General features: G+C 39.6%; 1 long non-coding RNA gene across 1 annotated transcript; it reads left to right on the top strand.

Annotated features, from left to right (window-relative positions):
- The first annotated feature begins 2,440 nt into the window (after positions 1-2,440).
- Positions 2,441-5,719, top strand: LOC139951771 (uncharacterized). The gene is made up of 3 exons (XR_011787840.1): positions 2,441-2,989; positions 3,666-3,794; positions 4,333-5,719. It is a non-coding gene; the product is annotated as an uncharacterized lncRNA (long non-coding RNA).
- The last annotated feature ends 17,838 nt before the right edge of the window (positions 5,720-23,557 follow it).

The raw sequence follows: 23,557 nt of genomic DNA, 5'->3' as shown, positions 1-23,557 counted from the left end.
AACATTTTTGTGCACAGAGAAAATCAAAAGTACAGCGGGTCAATTTGACCCAAAATCATTGCTCAATCTAAACAAGTTTAGCACCATTGGATGGACAATTTCAAGGGCTTTCCTCTCGTACAAAAATTACTGCTATGGGGATTTTCAAAGTGAAGCTAGAGGCCAGGGAGTAGACCCGACACACACCGTAAATTGTGGATATTTAACGCATGATACACACGGCATGTGGTGATTATTGGAGAAAACAAATATATGCGTTGAAAAAAAGCCCGGACTTATAAAAACTTTCAGCTATACTTTTGAATTATTCTGGAACTAAAAACGATAGAGAGACGCAGTTTGTACCTGCGTCATTCTGGCATGTCCCCCAATTCAGATTTCAAAGTTTTAGAGCGGCTTCCAGACTTCTTGATACCGAAAATTAAAAGTAGGCGGCTGTGCTCCGAAACATTTTTGTGCACAGAGAAAATCAAAAGTACAGCGGGTCAATTTGACCCAAAATCATTGCTCAATCTAAACAAGTTTAGCACCATTGGATGGACAATTTCAAGGGCTTTCCTCTCGTACAAACATTACTGCTATGGGGATTTTCAAAGTGAAGCTAGAGGCCAGGGAGTAGACCCGACACACACCGTAAATTGTGGATATTTAACGCATGATACACACGGCATGTGGTGATTATTGGAGAAAACAAATATATGCGTTGAAAAAAAGCCCGGACTTATAAAAACTTTCAGCTATACTTTTGAATTATTCTGGAACTAAAAACGATAGAGAGACGCAGTTTGTACCTGCGTCATTCTGGCATGTCCCCCAATTCAGATTTCAAAGTTTTAGAGCGGCTTCCAGACTTCTTGATACCGAAAATTAAAAGTAGGCGGCTGTGCTCCGAAACATTTTTGTGCACAGAGAAAATCAAAAGTACAGCGGGTCAATTTGACCCAAAATCATTGCTCAATCTAAACAAGTTTAGCACCATTGGATGGACAATTTCAAGGGCTTTCCTCTCGTACAAAAATTACTGCTATGGGGATTTTCAAAGTGAAGCTAGAGGCCAGGGAGTAGACCCGACACACACCGTAAATTGTGGATATTTAACGCATGATACACACGGCATGTGGTGATTATTGGAGAAAACAAATATATGCGTTGAAAAAAAGCCCGGACTTATAAAAACTTTCAGCTATACTTTTGAATTATTCTGGAACTAAAAACGATAGAGAGACGCAGTTTGTACCTGCGTCATTCTGGCATGTCCCCCAATTCAGATTTCAAAGTTTTAGAGCGGCTTCCAGACTTCTTGATACCGAAAATTAAAAGTAGGCGGCTGTGCTCCGAAACATTTTTGTGCACAGAGAAAATCAAAAGTACAGCGGGTCAATTTGACCCAAAATCATTGCTCAATCTAAACAAGTTTAGCACCATTGGATGGACAATTTCAAGGGCTTTCCTCTCGTACAAAAATTACTGCTATGGGGATTTTCAAAGTGAAGCTAGAGGCCAGGGAGTAGACCCGACACACACCGTAAATTGTGGATATTTAACGCATGATACACACGGCATGTGGTGATTATTGGAGAAAACAAATATATGCGTTGAAAAAAAGCCCGGACTTATAAAAACTTTCAGCTATACTTTTGAATTATTCTGGAACTAAAAACGATAGAGAGACGCAGTTTGTACCTGCGTCATTCTGGCATGTCCCCCAATTCAGATTTCAAAGTTTTAGAGCGGCTTCCAGACTTCTTGATACCGAAAATTAAAAGTAGGCGGCTGTGCTCCGAAACATTTTTGTGCACAGAGAAAATCAAAAGTACAGCGGGTCAATTTGACCCAAAATCATTGCTCAATCTAAACAAGTTTAGCACCATTGGATGGACAATTTCAAGGGCTTTCCTCTCGTACAAAAATTACTGCTATGGGGATTTTCAAAGTGAAGCTAGAGGCCAGGGAGTAGACCCGACACACACCGTAAATTGTGGATATTTAACGCATGATACACACGGCATGTGGTGATTATTGGAGAAAACAAATATATGCGTTGAAAAAAAGCCCGGACTTATAAAAACTTTCAGCTATACTTTTGAATTATTCTGGAACTAAAAACGATAGAGAGACGCAGTTTGTACCTGCGTCATTCTGGCATGTCCCCCAATTCAGATTTCAAAGTTTTAGAGCGGTAGACCGTGGGATGATGCTCCAAATTCTGCTTTTCAGTGCTCTACCCTACACAACTACTTACATTTGGTCTCAAAATTTGAAGAAAATTCAACTTACCACCCAAAAAAAGTCGTCAAGCACAAAACTTGCACAGTATGGATTTATTCGTGAAATGAAGCACAATAATACAGCGAGAATAAATGGCTGAACGTGCAACAACAAAATAGATGACTTATAAGCTCGGCCAATCATAGCGCATATGACATGCATGCGGATGTGTAGACCAATGAAAGAGCTTGTTTCGAAGTCCTGTGGTTTTGTGGCCCTTTTCGAAACGACGGCGCCTGCGTTGGATTCAGCTTCAGGTTCCCTTATCTCGTCTGAAGCCCTGACTGAGCGCGTACGCAAAGTACGCACAATTGCCAAAACAACCGCGGGGCCAAGCTAGCATGCGGAGCCGAAGCCGTGGTTTCGAGAAGGATTGCAGAAAGATGTCGTCTACGCTTCTCAGGAAACTTCGTCCTGTGTGAAGGGAAGAAAGTTGCGAAGATCGGCTCGTTTTATGTTACATGAAAACAACATAAATTTAATCCGAGCTAGTTCGGGAAAATAGTTATCGCTGGCAGGAGTTCGTTGGCCCAGCAGTGGTTAGGAAAAACATCATGAATCATCATGACATGTGAAAATGTGTATGCTTGGAGTTTGGACGCCATGGATGGATGACATGACAGCGACCTACAAAAGACAAGACCTTCCGATCCAATTTCACCAGAAAGCACAGCGGCAGCTGCTGGTTGGAGTACCGTGGATGTACTAGTGGAAGTTGAAGGTATTTAGGCAACATTTCTTTCCAGAATAAGTTGTGCTTCAATTCGAAGCAAAGCAGTTAATCATTTTTTTTAAATTTTTTATTCAAGTCATGAAGTTAAACAAAATGAAATGCTCCGATCTCTCAAATATATGAAACGAAATCAGAGTCACGATCACATGATGAGGATACACATTTTGGTGATGAATCATGATGATGACACACATCGGTTTAAGTTATTTACTTAATACTTGAATTAATAACAAAAAACATACATCATATTCATACATGCACTGTTACAATTAGTAATTACAATTACATGTACAGACTACAGTATGAAAAATCAAAAAACATTAAGTATTCAATGCACTAGGCCGATTAAAAATTTACACGATTCAGGAAAAATTAAATTGGCCCTTACTTACTAAACTAAAACACTGAAGTGGAGGAAGGGCAAGGGTACATACACGTACCCCAAGACCCCCATACTAATCACGTGATGAAGTATGCTTGAATAATAATAAATAACATCCCCATCTTTATTCTTAAAATTCTAGAGGCAAACAACCAGATTTCTTTGAGATGTGGTATTAAAATTAAAATTTTGTATTTAAACTAAGGGGAACAAGCCTAATTTTGTTTTCAAATAAGATGAGTAAACTAGGGCCTCATTTATTTGTATTTCTTTTCTTTTCAGTATGACATGTCCGCTCTGGGTTAGTGGTATATCAACACTTTTCGCTGACAATGAAGCGTGCAGGTAGTAGGACAAACAAAGAAAGGCAGAAACTAATCTGAGAAAGCTAAAGAAGAACAAAAATTGAAGGTAAAAAAAAATAACTTGTTCATTACTCTCGTCCACCAGAAGAAATACTGTGCGTAACCTTCTAACCTTTTTTTCTTTTGTTTTCAGGAAAACGAGAGAAAAAACTCAAATGAATATATGGTTAACTGTTGGTATTTGTGAACAGGACCAGTATCCCTACTATTAAATAAAAAAATCTATATATAAAATCTGTGTAAACTTTTGCAAGAATTTGCTACAAGATAATGAAAAGTTCAAAGTATTGGGTAAAAATGTCCTCTTTATATCAAAAGCTTTCCGGTGCTCTTTATCATACGTTTTGTATGGATTGACCTTTAGTAGTTGGGCACAAGTTGACTAGGGTATGAGGGCATGCCACTTGGATATGAGAAATTCATACTGCCTAAATAAACTTTGGATTGGATGTGTACTACAATTAAGGAACAATGAGTTGATCTACCTTCACCAAAACTGTACATGTTTGCTTTTCCTACAAATTGTTTTTATTTTGTGTACTGTCTGTTCAGTCATCGAGTATGCTTTTATAATTCGCTTGCAGAACGCGAGAATAGTGATGCCATTAGCAACGAGACAACTGAAGGTGAACCACGATCAAAAGGTTGCTACGCTCTGACACTGGTGATTCTGAAACGCCTCAGCTGAACGTGCTCCCCGAACAGTGTATCATGCAGATTGAAGAAGAAAGTATGTAAAGGAAAATATCACACAGCAGATGTTCCTGTCAACAAATCAATTTCCCCTGCACAGACTTATGCTTTTGTGCCAGTTGCGGAGTGGCTACAAAGGACTCGGACGGGGATGTTTATTCTGATGATAACTAATTTAAACAAAATGTTGTCTGAATCATCATTTTCAATAGAAAAGTAGAAAAAACAAGAAGAGAATTCTGCACAAGTACAATGTGTAAAAAGTAAGCTTTTGGCTTACAAAAATATAAACCTTAAAATAAATGTGGAACAATTTATTTGAGAATTGAATTAACCCATCAGTTACTGTGGTACCAGAAAGACAGTTTGGGAACTAGATTTATATTATTTTCATTCAATTTTGTAAAATCTTTATATCTTTGAAATTGTTAACGGCCCTGTCACACCATGGTGTATCGCCTTAACGTATGCCGGCGTATAGGCCTACAGAAACTAGTTCGAGCATTTTAAAAGTTCAAGAGTGCCCAACTTCCCAGAATCGCATCCATAGCGTACTGAACGTATACAAAGCGTATGACTAATGAATTGATAGCGTATCACTAACTTAAAATGAAGTTATGTATGTTACATGTGGATACGTGAGAATACGTCAAGACTTTTTGGGGATACGCCAGGCATAGGTTATACGGCACATAAACGGATTTATTATTGTTTTAAATTGAATTGTGTGGGGGAATTTAAAAGGGCCTTTTCAAGAAAGTAACATAATTCATCATGATAACAATGAGTATTGTACTAGAAATGTGTCATTATGATATGAAGAGAAGAAATTAAAAAAATCTGAATGTCAACAATATCCTTTTTTTGTCAAGTTCATTCATTCAATCGATTACAATTTAATTAAGGCCTGTCTAAGCTCTGAAAACTTAGTAAATGACCAAAATGAGGCCCAGAAAGTTTGTTAGTGACATTAATTTGAAACAATTGAAATAACTCAATTGGGGAAATGATTGATGTCCAGGGATGTTAAATAATTAATTAATTTGGGAGAAAAGAGCTGAAAACCTGTAAATGAAAGCAAAATAAATAAGCCAGTATATTTTCCCCATTCGTTTGTGCACTTGGTGATTTGCCCATAGAGTTTGTGCATAGTTCTCCAGTTTTGACCAATAGAGGGCGCTATTTTTCTATAATTATTTTCTAATTAAAATAACTCATTACTGTGCAAGTTTTGCCCTTGACGACTTTCACATGTTATTCAGGACTTCCATAAGAACATCTGGGGAAAAATTCAGGTAGTTGCAGAGGGTAGACCACAAAACTCGAAAACTAGAGCCCTTTTTGATGATCATCCCACGGTCTACGGCTTCCAGACTTCTTGATACCGAAAATTAAAAGTAGGCGGCTGTGCTCCGAAACATTTTTGTGCACAGAGAAAATCAAAAGTACAGCGGGTCAATTTGACCCAAAATCATTGCTCAATCTAAACAAGTTTAGCACCATTGGATGGACAATTTCAAGGGCTTTCCTCTCGTACAAAAATTACTGCTTTGGGGATTTTCAAAGTGAAGCTAGAGGCCAGGGAGTAGACCCGACACACACCGTAAATTGTGGATATTTAACGCATGATACACACGGCATGTGGTGATTATTGGAGAAAACAAATATATGCGTTGAAAAAAAGCCCGGACTTATAAAAACTTTCAGCTATACTTTTGAATTATTCTGGAACTAAAAACGATAGAGAGACGCAGTTTGTACCTGCGTCATTCTGGCATGTCCCCCAATTCAGATTTCAAAGTTTTAGAGCGGCTTCCAGACTTCTTGATACCGAAAATTAAAAGTAGGCGGCTGTGCTCCGAAACATTTTTGTGCACAGAGAAAATCAAAAGTACAGCGGGTCAATTTGACCCAAAATCATTGCTCAATCTAAACAAGTTTAGCACCATTGGATGGACAATTTCAAGGGCTTTCCTCTCGTACAAAAATTACTGCTATGGGGATTTTCAAAGTGAAGCTAGAGGCCAGGGAGTAGACCCGACACACACCGTAAATTGTGGATATTTAACGCATGATACACACGGCATGTGGTGATTATTGGAGAAAACAAATATATGCGTTGAAAAAAAGCCCGGACTTATAAAAACTTTCAGCTATACTTTTGAATTATTCTGGAACTAAAAACGATAGAGAGACGCAGTTTGTACCTGCGTCATTCTGGCATGTCCCCCAATTCAGATTTCAAAGTTTTAGAGCGGCTTCCAAACTTCTTGATACCGAAAATTAAAAGTAGGCGGCTGTGCTCCGAAACATTTTTGTGCACAGAGAAAATCAAAAGTACAGCGGGTCAATTTGACCCAAAATCATTGCTCAATCTAAACAAGTTTAGCACCATTAGATGGACAATTTCAAGGGCTTTCCTCTCGTACAAAAATTACTGCTATGGGGATTTTCAAAGTGAAGCTAGAGGCCAGGGAGTAGACCCGACACACACCGTAAATTGTGGATATTTAACGCATGATACACACGGCATGTGGTGATTATTGGAGAAAACAAATATATGCGTTGAAAAAAAGCCCGGACTTATAAAAACTTTCAGCTATACTTTTGAATTATTCTGGAACTAAAAACGATAGAGAGACGCAGTTTGTACCTGCGTCATTCTGGCATGTCCCCCAATTCAGATTTCAAAGTTTTAGAGCGGCTTCCAGACTTCTTGATACCGAAAATTAAAAGTAGGCGGCTGTGCTCCGAAACATTTTTGTGCACAGAGAAAATCAAAAGTACAACGGGTCAATTTGACCCAAAATCATTGCTCAATCTAAACAAGTTTAGCACCATTGGATGGACAATTTCAAGGGCTTTCCTCTCGTACAAAAATTACTGCTATGGGGATTTTCAAAGTGAAGCTAGAGGCCAAGGAGTAGACCCGACACACACCGTAAATTGTGGATATTTAACGCATGATACACACGGCATGTGGTGATTATTGGAGAAAACAAATATATGCGTTGAAAAAAAGCCCGGACTTATAAAAACTTTCAGCTATACTTTTGAATTATTCTGGAACTAAAAACGATAGAGAGACGCAGTTTGTACCTGCGTCATTCTGGCATGTCCCCCAATTCAGATTTCAAAGTTTTAGAGCGGCTTCCAGACTTCTTGATACCGAAAATTAAAAGTAGGCGGCTGTGCTCCGAAACATTTTTGTGCACAGAGAAAATCAAAAGTACAACGGGTCAATTTGACCCAAAATCATTGCTCAATCTAAACAAGTTTAGCACCATTGGATGGACAATTTCAAGGGCTTTCCTCTCGTACAAAATTTACTGCTATGGGGATTTTCAAAGTGAAGCTAGAGGCCAGGGAGTAGACCCGACACACACCGTAAATTGTGGATATTTAACGCATGATACACACGGCATGTGGTGATTATTGGAGAAAACAAATATATGCGTTGAAAAAAAGCCCGGACTTATAAAAACTTTCAGCTATACTTTTGAATTATTCTGGAACTAAAAACGATAGAGAGACGCAGTTTGTACCTGCGTCATTCTGGCATGTCCCCCAATTCAGATTTCAAAGTTTTAGAGCGGCTTCCAGACTTCTTGATACCGAAAATTAAAAGTAGGCGGCTGTGCTCCGAAACATTTTTGTGCACAGAGAAAATCAAAAGTACAGCGGGTCAATTTGACCCAAAATCATTGCTCAATCTAAACAAGTTTAGCACCATTGGATGGACAATTTCAAGGGCTTTCCTCTCGTACAAACATTACTGCTATGGGGATTTTCAAAGTGAAGCTAGAGGCCAGGGAGTAGACCCGACACACACCGTAAATTGTGGATATTTAACGCATGATACACACGGCATGTGGTGATTATTGGAGAAAACAAATATATGCGTTGAAAAAAAGCCCGGACTTATAAAAACTTTCAGCTATACTTTTGAATTATTCTGGAACTAAAAACGATAGAGAGACGCAGTTTGTACCTGCGTCATTCTGGCATGTCCCCCAATTCAGATTTCAAAGTTTTAGAGCGGCTTCCAGACTTCTTGATACCGAAAATTAAAAGTAGGCGGCTGTGCTCCGAAACATTTTTGTGCACAGAGAAAATCAAAAGTACAGCGGGTCAATTTGACCCAAAATCATTGCTCAATCTAAACAAGTTTAGCACCATTGGATGGACAATTTCAAGGGCTTTCCTCTCGTACAAAAATTACTGCTATGGGGATTTTCAAAGTGAAGCTAGAGGCCAGGGAGTAGACCCGACACACACCGTAAATTGTGGATATTTAACGCATGATACACACGGCATGTGGTGATTATTGGAGAAAACAAATATATGCGTTGAAAAAAAGCCCGGACTTATAAAAACTTTCAGCTATACTTTTGAATTATTCTGGAACTAAAAACGATAGAGAGACGCAGTTTGTACCTGCGTCATTCTGGCATGTCCCCCAATTCAGATTTCAAAGTTTTAGAGCGGCTTCCAGACTTCTTGATACCGAAAATTAAAAGTAGGCGGCTGTGCTCCGAAACATTTTTGTGCACAGAGAAAATCAAAAGTACAGCGGGTCAATTTGACCCAAAATCATTGCTCAATCTAAACAAGTTTAGCACCATTGGATGGACAATTTCAAGGGCTTTCCTCTCGTACAAAAATTACTGCTATGGGGATTTTCAAAGTGAAGCTAGAGGCCAGGGAGTAGACCCGACACACACCGTAAATTGTGGATATTTAACGCATGATACACACGGCATGTGGTGATTATTGGAGAAAACAAATATATGCGTTGAAAAAAAGCCCGGACTTATAAAAACTTTCAGCTATACTTTTGAATTATTCTGGAACTAAAAACGATAGAGAGACGCAGTTTGTACCTGCGTCATTCTGGCATGTCCCCCAATTCAGATTTCAAAGTTTTAGAGCGGCTTCCAGACTTCTTGATACCGAAAATTAAAAGTAGGCGGCTGTGCTCCGAAACATTTTTGTGCACAGAGAAAATCAAAAGTACAGCGGGTCAATTTGACCCAAAATCATTGCTCAATCTAAACAAGTTTAGCACCATTGGATGGACAATTTCAAGGGCTTTCCTCTCGTACAAAAATTACTGCTATGGGGATTTTCAAAGTGAAGCTAGAGGCCAGGGAGTAGACCCGACACACACCGTAAATTGTGGATATTTAACGCATGATACACACGGCATGTGGTGATTATTGGAGAAAACAAATATATGCGTTGAAAAAAAGCCCGGACTTATAAAAACTTTCAGCTATACTTTTGAATTATTCTGGAACTAAAAACGATAGAGAGACGCAGTTTGTACCTGCGTCATTCTGGCATGTCCCCCAATTCAGATTTCAAAGTTTTAGAGCGGCTTCCAGACTTCTTGATACCGAAAATTAAAAGTAGGCGGCTGTGCTCCGAAACATTTTTGTGCACAGAGAAAATCAAAAGTACAGCGGGTCAATTTGACCCAAAATCATTGCTCAATCTAAACAAGTTTAGCACCATTGGATGGACAATTTCAAGGGCTTTCCTCTCGTACAAAAATTACTGCTATGGGGATTTTCAAAGTGAAGCTAGAGGCCAGGGAGTAGACCCGACACACACCGTAAATTGTGGATATTTAACGCATGATACACACGGCATGTGGTGATTATTGGAGAAAACAAATATATGCGTTGAAAAAAAGCCCGGACTTATAAAAACTTTCAGCTATACTTTTGAATTATTCTGGAACTAAAAACGATAGAGAGACGCAGTTTGTACCTGCGTCATTCTGGCATGTCCCCCAATTCAGATTTCAAAGTTTTAGAGCGGCTTCCAGACTTCTTGATACCGAAAATTAAAAGTAGGCGGCTGTGCTCCGAAACATTTTTGTGCACAGAGAAAATCAAAAGTACAGCGGGTCAATTTGACCCAAAATCATTGCTCAATCTAAACAAGTTTAGCACCATTGGATGGACAATTTCAAGGGCTTTCCTCTCGTACAAAAATTACTGCTATGGGGATTTTCAAAGTGAAGCTAGAGGCCAGGGAGTAGACCCGACACACACCGTAAATTGTGGATATTTAACGCATGATACACACGGCATGTGGTGATTATTGGAGAAAACAAATATATGCGTTGAAAAAAAGCCCGGACTTATAAAAACTTTCAGCTATACTTTTGAATTATTCTGGAACTAAAAACGATAGAGAGACGCAGTTTGTACCTGCGTCATTCTGGCATGTCCCCCAATTCAGATTTCAAAGTTTTAGAGCGGCTTCCAGACTTCTTGATACCGAAAATTAAAAGTAGGCGGCTGTGCTCCGAAACATTTTTGTGCACAGAGAAAATCAAAAGTACAGCGGGTCAATTTGACCCAAAATCATTGCTCAATCTAAACAAGTTTAGCACCATTGGATGGACAATTTCAAGGGCTTTCCTCTCGTACAAAAATTACTGCTATGGGGATTTTCAAAGTGAAGCTAGAGGCCAGGGAGTAGACCCGACACACACCGTAAATTGTGGATATTTAACGCATGATACACACGGCATGTGGTGATTATTGGAGAAAACAAATATATGCGTTGAAAAAAAGCCCGGACTTATAAAAACTTTCAGCTATACTTTTGAATTATTCTGGAACTAAAAACGATAGAGAGACGCAGTTTGTACCTGCGTCATTCTGGCATGTCCCCCAATTCAGATTTTAAAGTTTTAGAGCGGCTTCCAGACTTCTTGATACCGAAAATTAAAAGTAGGCGGCTGTGCTCCGAAACATTTTTGTGCACAGAGAAAATCAAAAGTACAGCGGGTCAATTTGACCCAAAATCATTGCTCAATCTAAACAAGTTTAGCACCATTGGATGGACAATTTCAAGGGCTTTTCTCTCGTACAAAAACTACTGCTATGGGGATTTTCAAAGTGAAGCTAGAGGCCAGGGAGTAGACCCGACACACACCGTAAATTGTGGATATTTAACGCATGATACACACGGCATGTGGTGATTATTGGAGAAAACAAATATATGCGTTGAAAAAAAGCCCGGACTTATAAAAACTTTCAGCTATACTTTTGAATTATTCTGGAACTAAAAACGATAGAGAGACGCAGTTTGTACCTGCGTCATTCTGGCATGTCCCCCAATTTAGATTTCAAAGTTTTAGAGCGGCTTCCAGACTTCTTGATACCGAAAATTAAAAGTAGGCGGCTGTGCTCCGAAACATTTTTGTGCACAGAGAAAATCAAAAGTACAGCGGGTCAATTTGACCCAAAATCATTGCTCAATCTAAACAAGTTTAGCACCATTGGATGGACAATTTCAAGGGCTTTCCTCTCGTACAAAAATTACTGCTATGGGGATTTTCAAAGTGAAGCTAGAGGCCAGGGAGTAGACCCGACACACACCGTAAATTGTGGATATTTAACGCATGATACACACGGCATGTGGTGATTATTGGAGAAAACAAATATATGCGTTGAAAAAAAGCCCGGACTTATAAAAACTTTCAGCTATACTTTTGAATTATTCTGGAACTAAAAACGATAGAGAGACGCAGTTTGTACCTGCGTCATTCTGGCATGTCCCCCAATTCAGATTTCAAAGTTTTAGAGCGGCTTCCAGACTTCTTGATACCGAAAATTAAAAGTAGGCGGCTGTGCTCCGAAACATTTTTGTGCACAGAGAAAATCAAAAGTACAGCGGGTCAATTTGACCCAAAATCATTGCTCAATCTAAACAAGTTTAGCACCATTGGATGGACAATTTCAAGGGCTTTCCTCTCGTACAAAAATTACTGCTATGGGGATTTTCAAAGTGAAGCTAGAGGCCAGGGAGTAGACCCGACACACACCGTAAATTGTGGATATTTAACGCATGATACACACGGCATGTGGTGATTATTGGAGAAAACAAATATATGCGTTGAAAAAAAGCCCGGACTTATAAAAACTTTCAGCTATACTTTTGAATTATTCTGGAACTAAAAACGATAGAGAGACGCAGTTTGTACCTGCGTCATTCTGGCATGTCCCCCAATTCAGATTTCAAAGTTTTAGAGCGGCTTCCAGACTTCTTGATACCGAAAATTAAAAGTAGGCGGCTGTGCTCCGAAACATTTTTGTGCACAGAGAAAATCAAAAGTACAGCGGGTCAATTTGACCCAAAATCATTGCTCAATCTAAACAAGTTTAGCACCATTGGATGGACAATTTCAAGGGCTTTCCTCTCGTACAAAAATTACTGCTATGGGGATTTTCAAAGTGAAGCTAGAGGCCAGGGAGTAGACCCGACACACACCGTAAATTGTGGATATTTAACGCATGATACACACGGCATGTGGTGATTATTGGAGAAAACAAATATATGCGTTGAAAAAAAGCCCGGACTTATAAAAACTTTCAGCTATACTTTTGAATTATTCTGGAACTAAAAACGATAGAGAGACGCAGTTTGTACCTGCGTCATTCTGGCATGTCCCCCAATTCAGATTTCAAAGTTTTAGAGCGGCTTCCAGACTTCTTGATACCGAAAATTAAAAGTAGGCGGCTGTGCTCCGAAACATTTTTGTGCACAGAGAAAATCAAAAGTACAGCGGGTCAATTTGACCCAAAATCATTGCTCAATCTAAACAAGTTTAGCACCATTGGATGGACAATTTCAAGGGCTTTCCTCTCGTACAAAAATTACTGCTATGGGGATTTTCAAAGTGAAGCTAGAGGCCAGGGAGTAGACCCGACACACACCGTAAATTGTGGATATTTAACGCATGATACACACGGCATGTGGTGATTATTGGAGAAAACAAATATATGCGTTGAAAAAAAGCCCGGACTTATAAAAACTTTCAGCTATACTTTTGAATTATTCTGGAACTAAAAACGATAGAGAGACGCAGTTTGTACCTGCGTCATTCTGGCATGTCCCCCAATTCAGATTTCAAAGTTTTAGAGCGGCTTCCAGACTTCTTGATACCGAAAATTAAAAGTAGGCGGCTGTGCTCCGAAACATTTTTGTGCACAGAGAAAATCAAAAGTACAGCGGGTCAATTTGACCCAAAATCATTGCTCAATCTAAACAAGTTTAGCACCATTGGATGGACAATTTCAAGGGCTTTCCTCTCGTACAAAAATTACTGCTATGGGGATTTTCAAAGTGAAGCTAGAGGCCAGGGAGTAGACCCGACACACACCGTAAATTGTGGATATTTAACGCATGATACACACGGCATGTGGTGATTATTGGAGAAAACAAATATATGCGTTGAAAAAAAGCCCGGACTTATAAAAACTTTCAGCTATACTTTTGAATTATTCTGGAACTAAAAATGATAGAGAGACGCAGTTTGTACCTGCGTCATTCTGGCATGTCCCCCAATTCAGATTTCAAAGTTTTAGAGCGGCTTCCAGACTTCTTGATACCGAAAATTAAAAGTAGGCGGCTGTGCTCCGAAACATTTTTGTGCACAGAGAAAATCAAAAGTACAGCGGGTCAATTTGACCCAAAATCATTGCTCAATCTAAACAAGTTTAGCACCATTGGATGGACAATTTCAAGGGCTTTCCTCTCGTACAAAAATTACTGCTATGGGGATTTTCAAAGTGAAGCTAGAGGCCAGGGAGTAGACCCGACACACACCGTAAATTGTGGATATTTAACGCATGATACACACGGCATGTGGTGATTATTGGAGAAAACAAATATATGCGTTGAAAAAAAGCCCGGACTTATAAAAACTTTCAGCTATACTTTTGAATTATTCTGGAACTAAAAACGATAGAGAGACGCAGTTTGTACCTGCGTCATTCTGGCATGTCCCCCAATTCAGATTTCAAAGTTTTAGAGCGGCTTCCAGACTTCTTGATACCGAAAATTAAAAGTAGGCGGCTGTGCTCCGAAACATTTTTGTGCACAGAGAAAATCAAAAGTACAGCGGGTCAATTTGACCCAAAATCATTGCTCAATCTAAACAAGTTTAGCACCATTGGATGGACAATTTCAAGGGCTTTCCTCTCGTACAAAAATTACTGCTATGGGGATTTTCAAAGTGAAGCTAGAGGCCAGGGAGTAGACCCGACACACACCGTAAATTGTGGATATTTAACGCATGATACACACGGCATGTGGTGATTATTGGAGAAAACAAATATATGCGTTGAAAAAAAGCCCGGACTTATAAAAACTTTCAGCTATACTTTTGAATTATTCTGGAACTAAAAACGATAGAGAGACGCAGTTTGTACCTGCGTCATTCTGGCATGTCCCCCAATTCAGATTTCAAAGTTTTAGAGCGGCTTCCAGACTTCTTGATACCGAAAATTAAAAGTAGGCGGCTGTGCTCCGAAACATTTTTGTGCACAGAGAAAATCAAAAGTACAGCGGGTCAATTTGACCCAAAATCATTGCTCAATCTAAACAAGTTTAGCACCATTGGATGGACAATTTCAAGGGCTTTCCTCTCGTACAAAAATTACTGCTATGGGGATTTTCAAAGTGAAGCTAGAGGCCAGGGAGTAGACCCGACACACACCGTAAATTGTGGATATTTAACGCATGATACACACGGCATGTGGTGATTATTGGAGAAAACAAATATATGCGTTGAAAAAAAGCCCGGACTTATAAAAACTTTCAGCTATACTTTTGAATTATTCTGGAACTAAAAACGATAGAGAGACGCAGTTTGTACCTGCGTCATTCTGGCATGTCCCCCAATTCAGATTTCAAAGTTTTAGAGCGGCTTCCAGACTTCTTGATACCGAAAATTAAAAGTAGGCGGCTGTGCTCCGAAACATTTTTGTGCACAGAGAAAATCAAAAGTACAGCGGGTCAATTTGACCCAAAATCATTGCTCAATCTAAACAAGTTTAGCACCATTGGATGGACAATTTCAAGGGCTTTCCTCTCGTACAAAAATTACTGCTATGGGGATTTTCAAAGTGAAGCTAGAGGCCAGGGAGTAGACCCGACACACACCGTAAATTGTGGATATTTAACGCATGATACACACGGCATGTGGTGATTATTGGAGAAAACAAATATATGCGTTGAAAAAAAGCCCGGACTTATAAAAACTTTCAGCTATACTTTTGAATTATTCTGGAACTAAAAACGATAGAGAGACGCAGTTTGTACCTGCGTCATTCTGGCATGTCCCCCAATTCAGATTTCAAAGTTTTAGAGCGGCTTCCAGACTTCTTGATACCGAAAATTAAAAGTAGGCGGCTGTGCTCCGAAACATTTTTGTGCACAGAGAAAATCAAAAGTACAGCGGGTCAATTTGACCCAAAATCATTGCTCAATCTAAACAAGTTTAGCACCATTGGATGGACAATTTCAAGGGCTTTCCTCTCGTACAAACATTACTGCTATGGGGATTTTCAAAGTGAAGCTAGAGGCCAGGGAGTAGACCCGACACACACCGTAAATTGTGGATATTTAACGCATGATACACACGGCATGTGGTGATTATTGGAGAAAACAAATATATGCGTTGAAAAAAAGCCCGGACTTATAAAAACTTTCAGCTATACTTTTGAATTATTCTGGAACTAAAAACGATAGAGAGACGCAGTTTGTACCTGCGTCATTCTGGCATGTCCCCCAATTCAGATTTCAAAGTTTTAGAGCGGCTTCCAGACTTCTTGATACCGAAAATTAAAAGTAGGCGGCTGTGCTCCGAAACATTTTTGTGCACAGAGAAAATCAAAAGTACAGCGGGTCAATTTGACCCAAAATCATTGCTCAATCTAAACAAGTTTAGCACCATTGGATGGACAATTTCAAGGGCTTTCCTCTCGTACAAACATTACTGCTATGGGGATTTTCAAAGTGAAGCTAGAGGCCAGGGAGTAGACCCGACACACACCGTAAATTGTGGATATTTAACGCATGATACACACGGCATGTGGTGATTATTGGAGAAAACAAATATATGCGTTGAAGAAAAGCCCGGACTTATAAAAACTTTCAGCTATACTTTTGAATTATTCTGGAACTAAAAACGATAGAGAGACGCAGTTTGTACCTGCGTCATTCTGGCATGTCCCCCAATTCAGATTTCAAAGTTTTAGAGCGGCTTCCAGACTTCTTGATACCGAAAATTAAAAGTAGGCGGCTGTGCTCCGAAACATTTTTGTGCACAGAGAAAATCAAAAGTACAGCGGGTCAATTTGACCCAAAATCATTGCTCAATCTAAACAAGTTTAGCACCATTGGATGGACAATTTCAAGGGCTTTCCTCTCGTACAAAAATTACTGCTATGGGGATTTTCAAAGTGAAGCTAGAGGCCAGGGAGTAGACCCGACACACACCGTAAATTGTGGATATTTAACGCATGATACACACGGCATGTGGTGATTATTGGAGAAAACAAATATATGCGTTGAAAAAAAGCCCGGACTTATAAAAACTTTCAGCTATACTTTTGAATTATTCTGGAACTAAAAACGATAGAGAGACGCAGTTTGTACCTGCGTCATTCTGGCATGTCCCCCAATTCAGATTTCAAAGTTTTAGAGCGGCTTCCAGACTTCTTGATACCGAAAATTAAAAGTAGGCGGCTGTGCTCCGAAACATTTTTGTGCACAGAGAAAATCAAAAGTACAGCGGGTCAATTTGACCCAAAATCATTGCTCAATCTAAACAAGTTTAGCACCATTGGATGGACAATTTCAAGGGCTTTCCTCTCGTACAAAAATTACTGCTATGGGGATTTTCAAAGTGAAGCTAGAGGCCAGGGAGTAGACCCGACACACACCGTAAATTGTGGATATTTAACGCATGATACACACGGCATGTGGTGATTATTGGAGAAAACAAATATATGCGTTGAAAAAAAGCCCGGACTTATAAAAACTTTCAGCTATACTTTTGAATTATTCTGGAACTAAAAACGATAGAGAGACGCAGTTTGTACCTGCGTCATTCTGGCATGTCCCCCAATTCAGATTTCAAAGTTTTAGAGCGGCTTCCAGACTTCTTGATACCGAAAATTAAAAGTAGGCGGCTGTGCTCCGAAACATTTTTGTGCACAGAGAAAATCAAAAGTACAGCGGGTCAATTTGACCCAAAATCATTGCTCAATCTAAACAAGTTTAGCACCATTGGATGGACAATTTCAAGGGCTTTCCTCTCGTACAAAAATTACTGCTATGGGGATTTTCAAAGTGAAGCTAGAGGCCAGGGAGTAGACCCGACACACACCGTAAATTGTGGATATTTAACGCATGATACACACGGCATGTGGTGATTATTGGAGAAAACAAATATATGCGTTGAAAAAAAGCCCGGACTTATAAAAACTTTCAGCTATACTTTTGAATTATTCTGGAACTAAAAACGATAGAGAGACGCAGTTTGTACCTGCGTCATTCTGGCATGTCCCCCAATTCAGATTTCAAAGTTTTAGAGCGGCTTCCAGACTTCTTGATACCGAAAATTAAAAGTAGGCGGCTGTGCTCCGAAACATTTTTGTGCACAGAGAAAATCAAAAGTACAGCGGGTCAATTTGACCCAAAATCATTGCTCAATCTAAACAAGTTTAGCACCATTGGATGGACAATTTCAAGGGCTTTCCTCTCGTACAAAAATTACTGCTATGGGGATTTTCAAAGTGAAGCTAGAGGCCAGGGAGTAGACCCGACACACACCGTAAATTGTGGATATTTAACGCATGATACACACGGCATGTGGTGATTATTGGAGAAAACAAATATATGCGTTGAAAAAAAGCCCGGACTTATAAAAACTTTCAGCTATACTTTTGAATTATTCTGGAACTAAAAACGATAGAGAGACGCAGTTTGTACCTGCGTCATTCTGGCATGTCCCCCAATTCAGATTTCAAAGTTTTAGAGCGGCTTCCAGACTTCTTGATACCGAAAATTAAAAGTAGGCGGCTGTGCTCCGAAACATTTTTGTGCACAGAGAAAATCAAAAGTACAGCGGGTCAATTTGACCCAAAATCATTGCTCAATCTAAACAAGTTTAGCACCATTGGATGGACAATTTCAAGGGCTTTCCTCTCGTACAAAAATTACTGCTATGGGGATTTTCAAAGTGAAGCTAGAGGCCAGGGAGTAGACCCGACACACACCGTAAATTGTGGATATTTAACGCATGATACACACGGCATGTGGTGATTATTGGAGAAAACAAATATATGCGTTGAAAAAAAGCCCGGACTTATAAAAACTTTCAGCTATACTTTTGAATTATTCTGGAACTAAAAACGATAGAGAGACGCAGTTTGTACCTGCGTCATTCTGGCATGTCCCCCAATTCAGATTTCAAAGTTTTAGAGCGGCTTCCAGACTTCTTGATACCGAAAATTAAAAGTAGGCGGCTGTGCTCCGAAACATTTTTGTGCACAGAGAAAATCAAAAGTACAGCGGGTCAATTTGACCCAAAATCATTGCTCAATCTAAACAAGTTTAGCACCATTGGATGGACAATTTCAAGGGCTTTCCTCTCGTACAAAAATTACTGCTATGGGGATTTTCAAAGTGAAGCTAGAGGCCAGGGAGTAGACCCGACACACACCGTAAATTGTGGATATTTAACGCATGATACACACGGCATGTGGTGATTATTGGAGAAAACAAATATATGCGTTGAAAAAAAGCCCGGACTTATAAAAACTTTCAGCTATACTTTTGAATTATTCTGGAACTAAAAACGATAGAGAGACGCAGTTTGTACCTGCGTCATTCTGGCATGTCCCCCAATTCAGATTTCAAAGTTTTAGAGCGGCTTCCAGACTTCTTGATACCGAAAATTAAAAGTAGGCGGCTGTGCTCCGAAACATTTTTGTGCACAGAGAAAATCAAAAGTACAGCGGGTCAATTTGACCCAAAATCATTGCTCAATCTAAACAAGTTTAGCACCATTGGATGGACAATTTCAAGGGCTTTCCTCTCGTACAAACATTACTGCTATGGGGATTTTCAAAGTGAAGCTAGAGGCCAGGGAGTAGACCCGACACACACCGTAAATTGTGGATATTTAACGCATGATACACACGGCATGTGGTGATTATTGGAGAAAACAAATATATGCGTTGAAAAAAAGCCCGGACTTATAAAAACTTTCAGCTATACTTTTGAATTATTCTGGAACTAAAAACGATAGAGAGACGCAGTTTGTACCTGCGTCATTCTGGCATGTCCCCCAATTCAGATTTCAAAGTTTTAGAGCGGCTTCCAGACTTCTTGATACCGAAAATTAAAAGTAGGCGGCTGTGCTCCGAAACATTTTTGTGCACAGAGAAAATCAAAAGTACAGCGGGTCAATTTGACCCAAAATCATTGCTCAATCTAAACAAGTTTAGCACCATTGGATGGACAATTTCAAGGGCTTTCCTCTCGTACAAAAATTACTGCTATGGGGATTTTCAAAGTGAAGCTAGAGGCCAGGGAGTAGACCCGACACACACCGTAAATTGTGGATATTTAACGCATGATACACACGGCATGTGGTGATTATTGGAGAAAACAAATATATGCGTTGAAAAAAAGCCCGGACTTATAAAAACTTTCAGCTATACTTTTGAATTATTCTGGAACTAAAAACGATAGAGAGACGCAGTTTGTACCTGCGTCATTCTGGCATGTCCCCCAATTCAGATTTCAAAGTTTTAGAGCGGCTTCCAGACTTCTTGATACCGAAAATTAAAAGTAGGCGGCTGTGCTCCGAAACATTTTTGTGCACAGAGAAAATCAAAAGTACAGCGGGTCAATTTGACCCAAAATCATTGCTCAATCTAAACAAGTTTAGCACCATTGGATGGACAATTTCAAGGGCTTTCCTCTCGTACAAAAATTACTGCTATGGGGATTTTCAAAGTGAAGCTAGAGGCCAGGGAGTAGACCCGACACACACCGTAAATTGTGGATATTTAACGCATGATACACACGGCATGTGGTGATTATTGGAGAAAACAAATATATGCGTTGAAAAAAAGCCCGGACTTATAAAAACTTTCAGCTATACTTTTGAATTATTCTGGAACTAAAAACGATAGAGAGACGCAGTTTGTACCTGCGTCATTCTGGCATGTCCCCCAATTCAGATTTCAAAGTTTTAGAGCGGCTTCCAGACTTCTTGATACCGAAAATTAAAAGTAGGCGGCTGTGCTCCGAAACATTTTTGTGCACAGAGAAAATCAAAAGTACAGCGGGTCAATTTGACCCAAAATCATTGCTCAATCTAAACAAGTTTAGCACCATTGGATGGACAATTTCAAGGGCTTTCCTCTCGTACAAAAATTACTGCTTTGGGGATTTTCAAAGTGAAGCTAGAGGCCAGGGAGTAGACCCGACACACACCGTAAATTGTGGATATTTAACGCATGATACACACGGCATGTGGTGATTATTGGAGAAAACAAATATATGCGTTGAAAAAAAGCCCGGACTTATAAAAACTTTCAGCTATACTTTTGAATTATTCTGGAACTAAAAACGATAGAGAGACGCAGTTTGTACCTGCGTCATTCTGGCATGTCCCCCAATTCAGATTTCAAAGTTTTAGAGCGGCTTCCAGACTTCTTGATACCGAAAATTAAAAGTAGGCGGCTGTGCTCCGAAACATTTTTGTGCACAGAGAAAATCAAAAGTACAGCGGGTCAATTTGACCCAAAATCATTGCTCAATCTAAACAAGTTTAGCACCATTGGATGGACAATTTCAAGGGCTTTCCTCTCGTACAAAAATTACTGCTATGGGGATTTTCAAAGTGAAGCTAGAGGCCAGGGAGTAGACCCGACACACACCGTAAATTGTGGATATTTAACGCATGATACACACGGCATGTGGTGATTATTGGAGAAAACAAATATATGCGTTGAAAAAAAGCCCGGACTTATAAAAACTTTCAGCTATACTTTTGAATTATTCTGGAACTAAAAACGATAGAGAGACGCAGTTTGTACCTGCGTCATTCTGGCATGTCCCCCAATTCAGATTTCAAAGTTTTAGAGCGGCTTCCAAACTTCTTGATACCGAAAATTAAAAGTAGGCGGCTGTGCTCCGAAACATTTTTGTGCACAGAGAAAATCAAAAGTACAGCGGGTCAATTTGACCCAAAATCATTGCTCAATCTAAACAAGTTTAGCACCATTAGATGGACAATTTCAAGGGCTTTCCTCTCGTACAAAAATTACTGCTATGGGGATTTTCAAAGTGAAGCTAGAGGCCAGGGAGTAGACCCGACACACACCGTAAATTGTGGATATTTAACGCATGATACACACGGCATGTGGTGATTATTGGAGAAAACAAATATATGCGTTGAAAAAAAGCCCGGACTTATAAAAACTTTCAGCTATACTTTTGAATTATTCTGGAACTAAAAACGATAGAGAGACGCAGTTTGTACCTGCGTCATTCTGGCATGTCCCCCAATTCAGATTTCAAAGTTTTAGAGCGGCTTCCAGACTTCTTGATACCGAAAATTAAAAGTAGGCGGCTGTGCTCCGAAACATTTTTGTGCACAGAGAAAATCAAAAGTACAACGGGTCAATTTGACCCAAAATCATTGCTCAATCTAAACAAGTTTAGCACCATTGGATGGACAATTTCAAGGGCTTTCCTCTCGTACAAAAATTACTGCTATGGGGATTTTCAAAGTGAAGCTAGAGGCCAAGGAGTAGACCCGACACACACCGTAAATTGTGGATATTTAACGCATGATACACACGGCATGTGGTGATTATTGGAGAAAACAAATATATGCGTTGAAAAAAAGCCCGGACTTATAAAAACTTTCAGCTATACTTTTGAATTATTCTGGAACTAAAAACGATAGAGAGACGCAGTTTGTACCTGCGTCATTCTGGCATGTCCCCCAATTCAGATTTCAAAGTTTTAGAGCGGCTTCCAGACTTCTTGATACCGAAAATTAAAAGTAGGCGGCTGTGCTCCGAAACATTTTTGTGCACAGAGAAAATCAAAAGTACAGCGGGTCAATTTGACCCAAAATCATTGCTCAATCTAAACAAGTTTAGCACCATTGGATGGACAATTTCAAGGGCTTTCCTCTCGTACAAACATTACTGCTATGGGGATTTTCAAAGTGAAGCTAGAGGCCAGGGAGTAGACCCGACACACACCGTAAATTGTGGATATTTAACGCATGATACACACGGCATGTGGTGATTATTGGAGAAAACAAATATATGCGTTGAAAAAAAGCCCGGACTTATAAAAACTTTCAGCTATACTTTTGAATTATTCTGGAACTAAAAACGATAGAGAGACGCAGTTTGTACCTGCGTCATTCTGGCATGTCCCCCAATTCAGATTTCAAAGTTTTAGAGCGGCTTCCAGACTTCTTGATACCGAAAATTAAAAGTAGGCGGCTGTGCTCCGAAACATTTTTGTGCACAGAGAAAATCAAAAGTACAGCGGGTCAATTTGACCCAAAATCATTGCTCAATCTAAACAAGTTTAGCACCATTGGATGGACAATTTCAAGGGCTTTCCTCTCGTACAAAAATTACTGCTATGGGGATTTTCAAAGTGAAGCTAGAGGCCAGGGAGTAGACCCGACACACACCGTAAATTGTGGATATTTAACGCATGATACACACGGCATGTGGTGATTATTGGAGAAAACAAATATATGCGTTGAAAAAAAGCCCGGACTTATAAAAACTTTCAGCTATACTTTTGAATTATTCTGGAACTAAAAACGATAGAGAGACGCAGTTTGTACCTGCGTCATTCTGGCATGTCCCCCAATTCAGATTTCAAAGTTTTAGAGCGGCTTCCAGACTTCTTGATACCGAAAATTAAAAGTAGGCGGCTGTGCTCCGAAACATTTTTGTGCACAGAGAAAATCAAAAGTACAGCGGGTCAATTTGACCCAAAATCATTGCTCAATCTAAACAAGTTTAGCACCATTGGATGGACAATTTCAAGGGCTTTCCTCTCGTACAAAAATTACTGCTATGGGGATTTTCAAAGTGAAGCTAGAGGCCAGGGAGTAGACCCGACACACACCGTAAATTGTGGATATTTAACGCATGATACACACGGCATGTGGTGATTATTGGAGAAAACAAATATATGCGTTGAAAAAAAGCCCGGACTTATAAAAACTTTCAGCTATACTTTTGAATT

The sequence above is a fragment of the Asterias amurensis genome, chromosome 19 (assembly GCF_032118995.1).
Source record: "Asterias amurensis chromosome 19, ASM3211899v1".
NCBI classification, from domain to species: Eukaryota; Metazoa; Echinodermata; class Asteroidea; order Forcipulatida; family Asteriidae; genus Asterias; species Asterias amurensis.
This window is presented reverse-complemented; position numbering and strand designations above follow the sequence as displayed.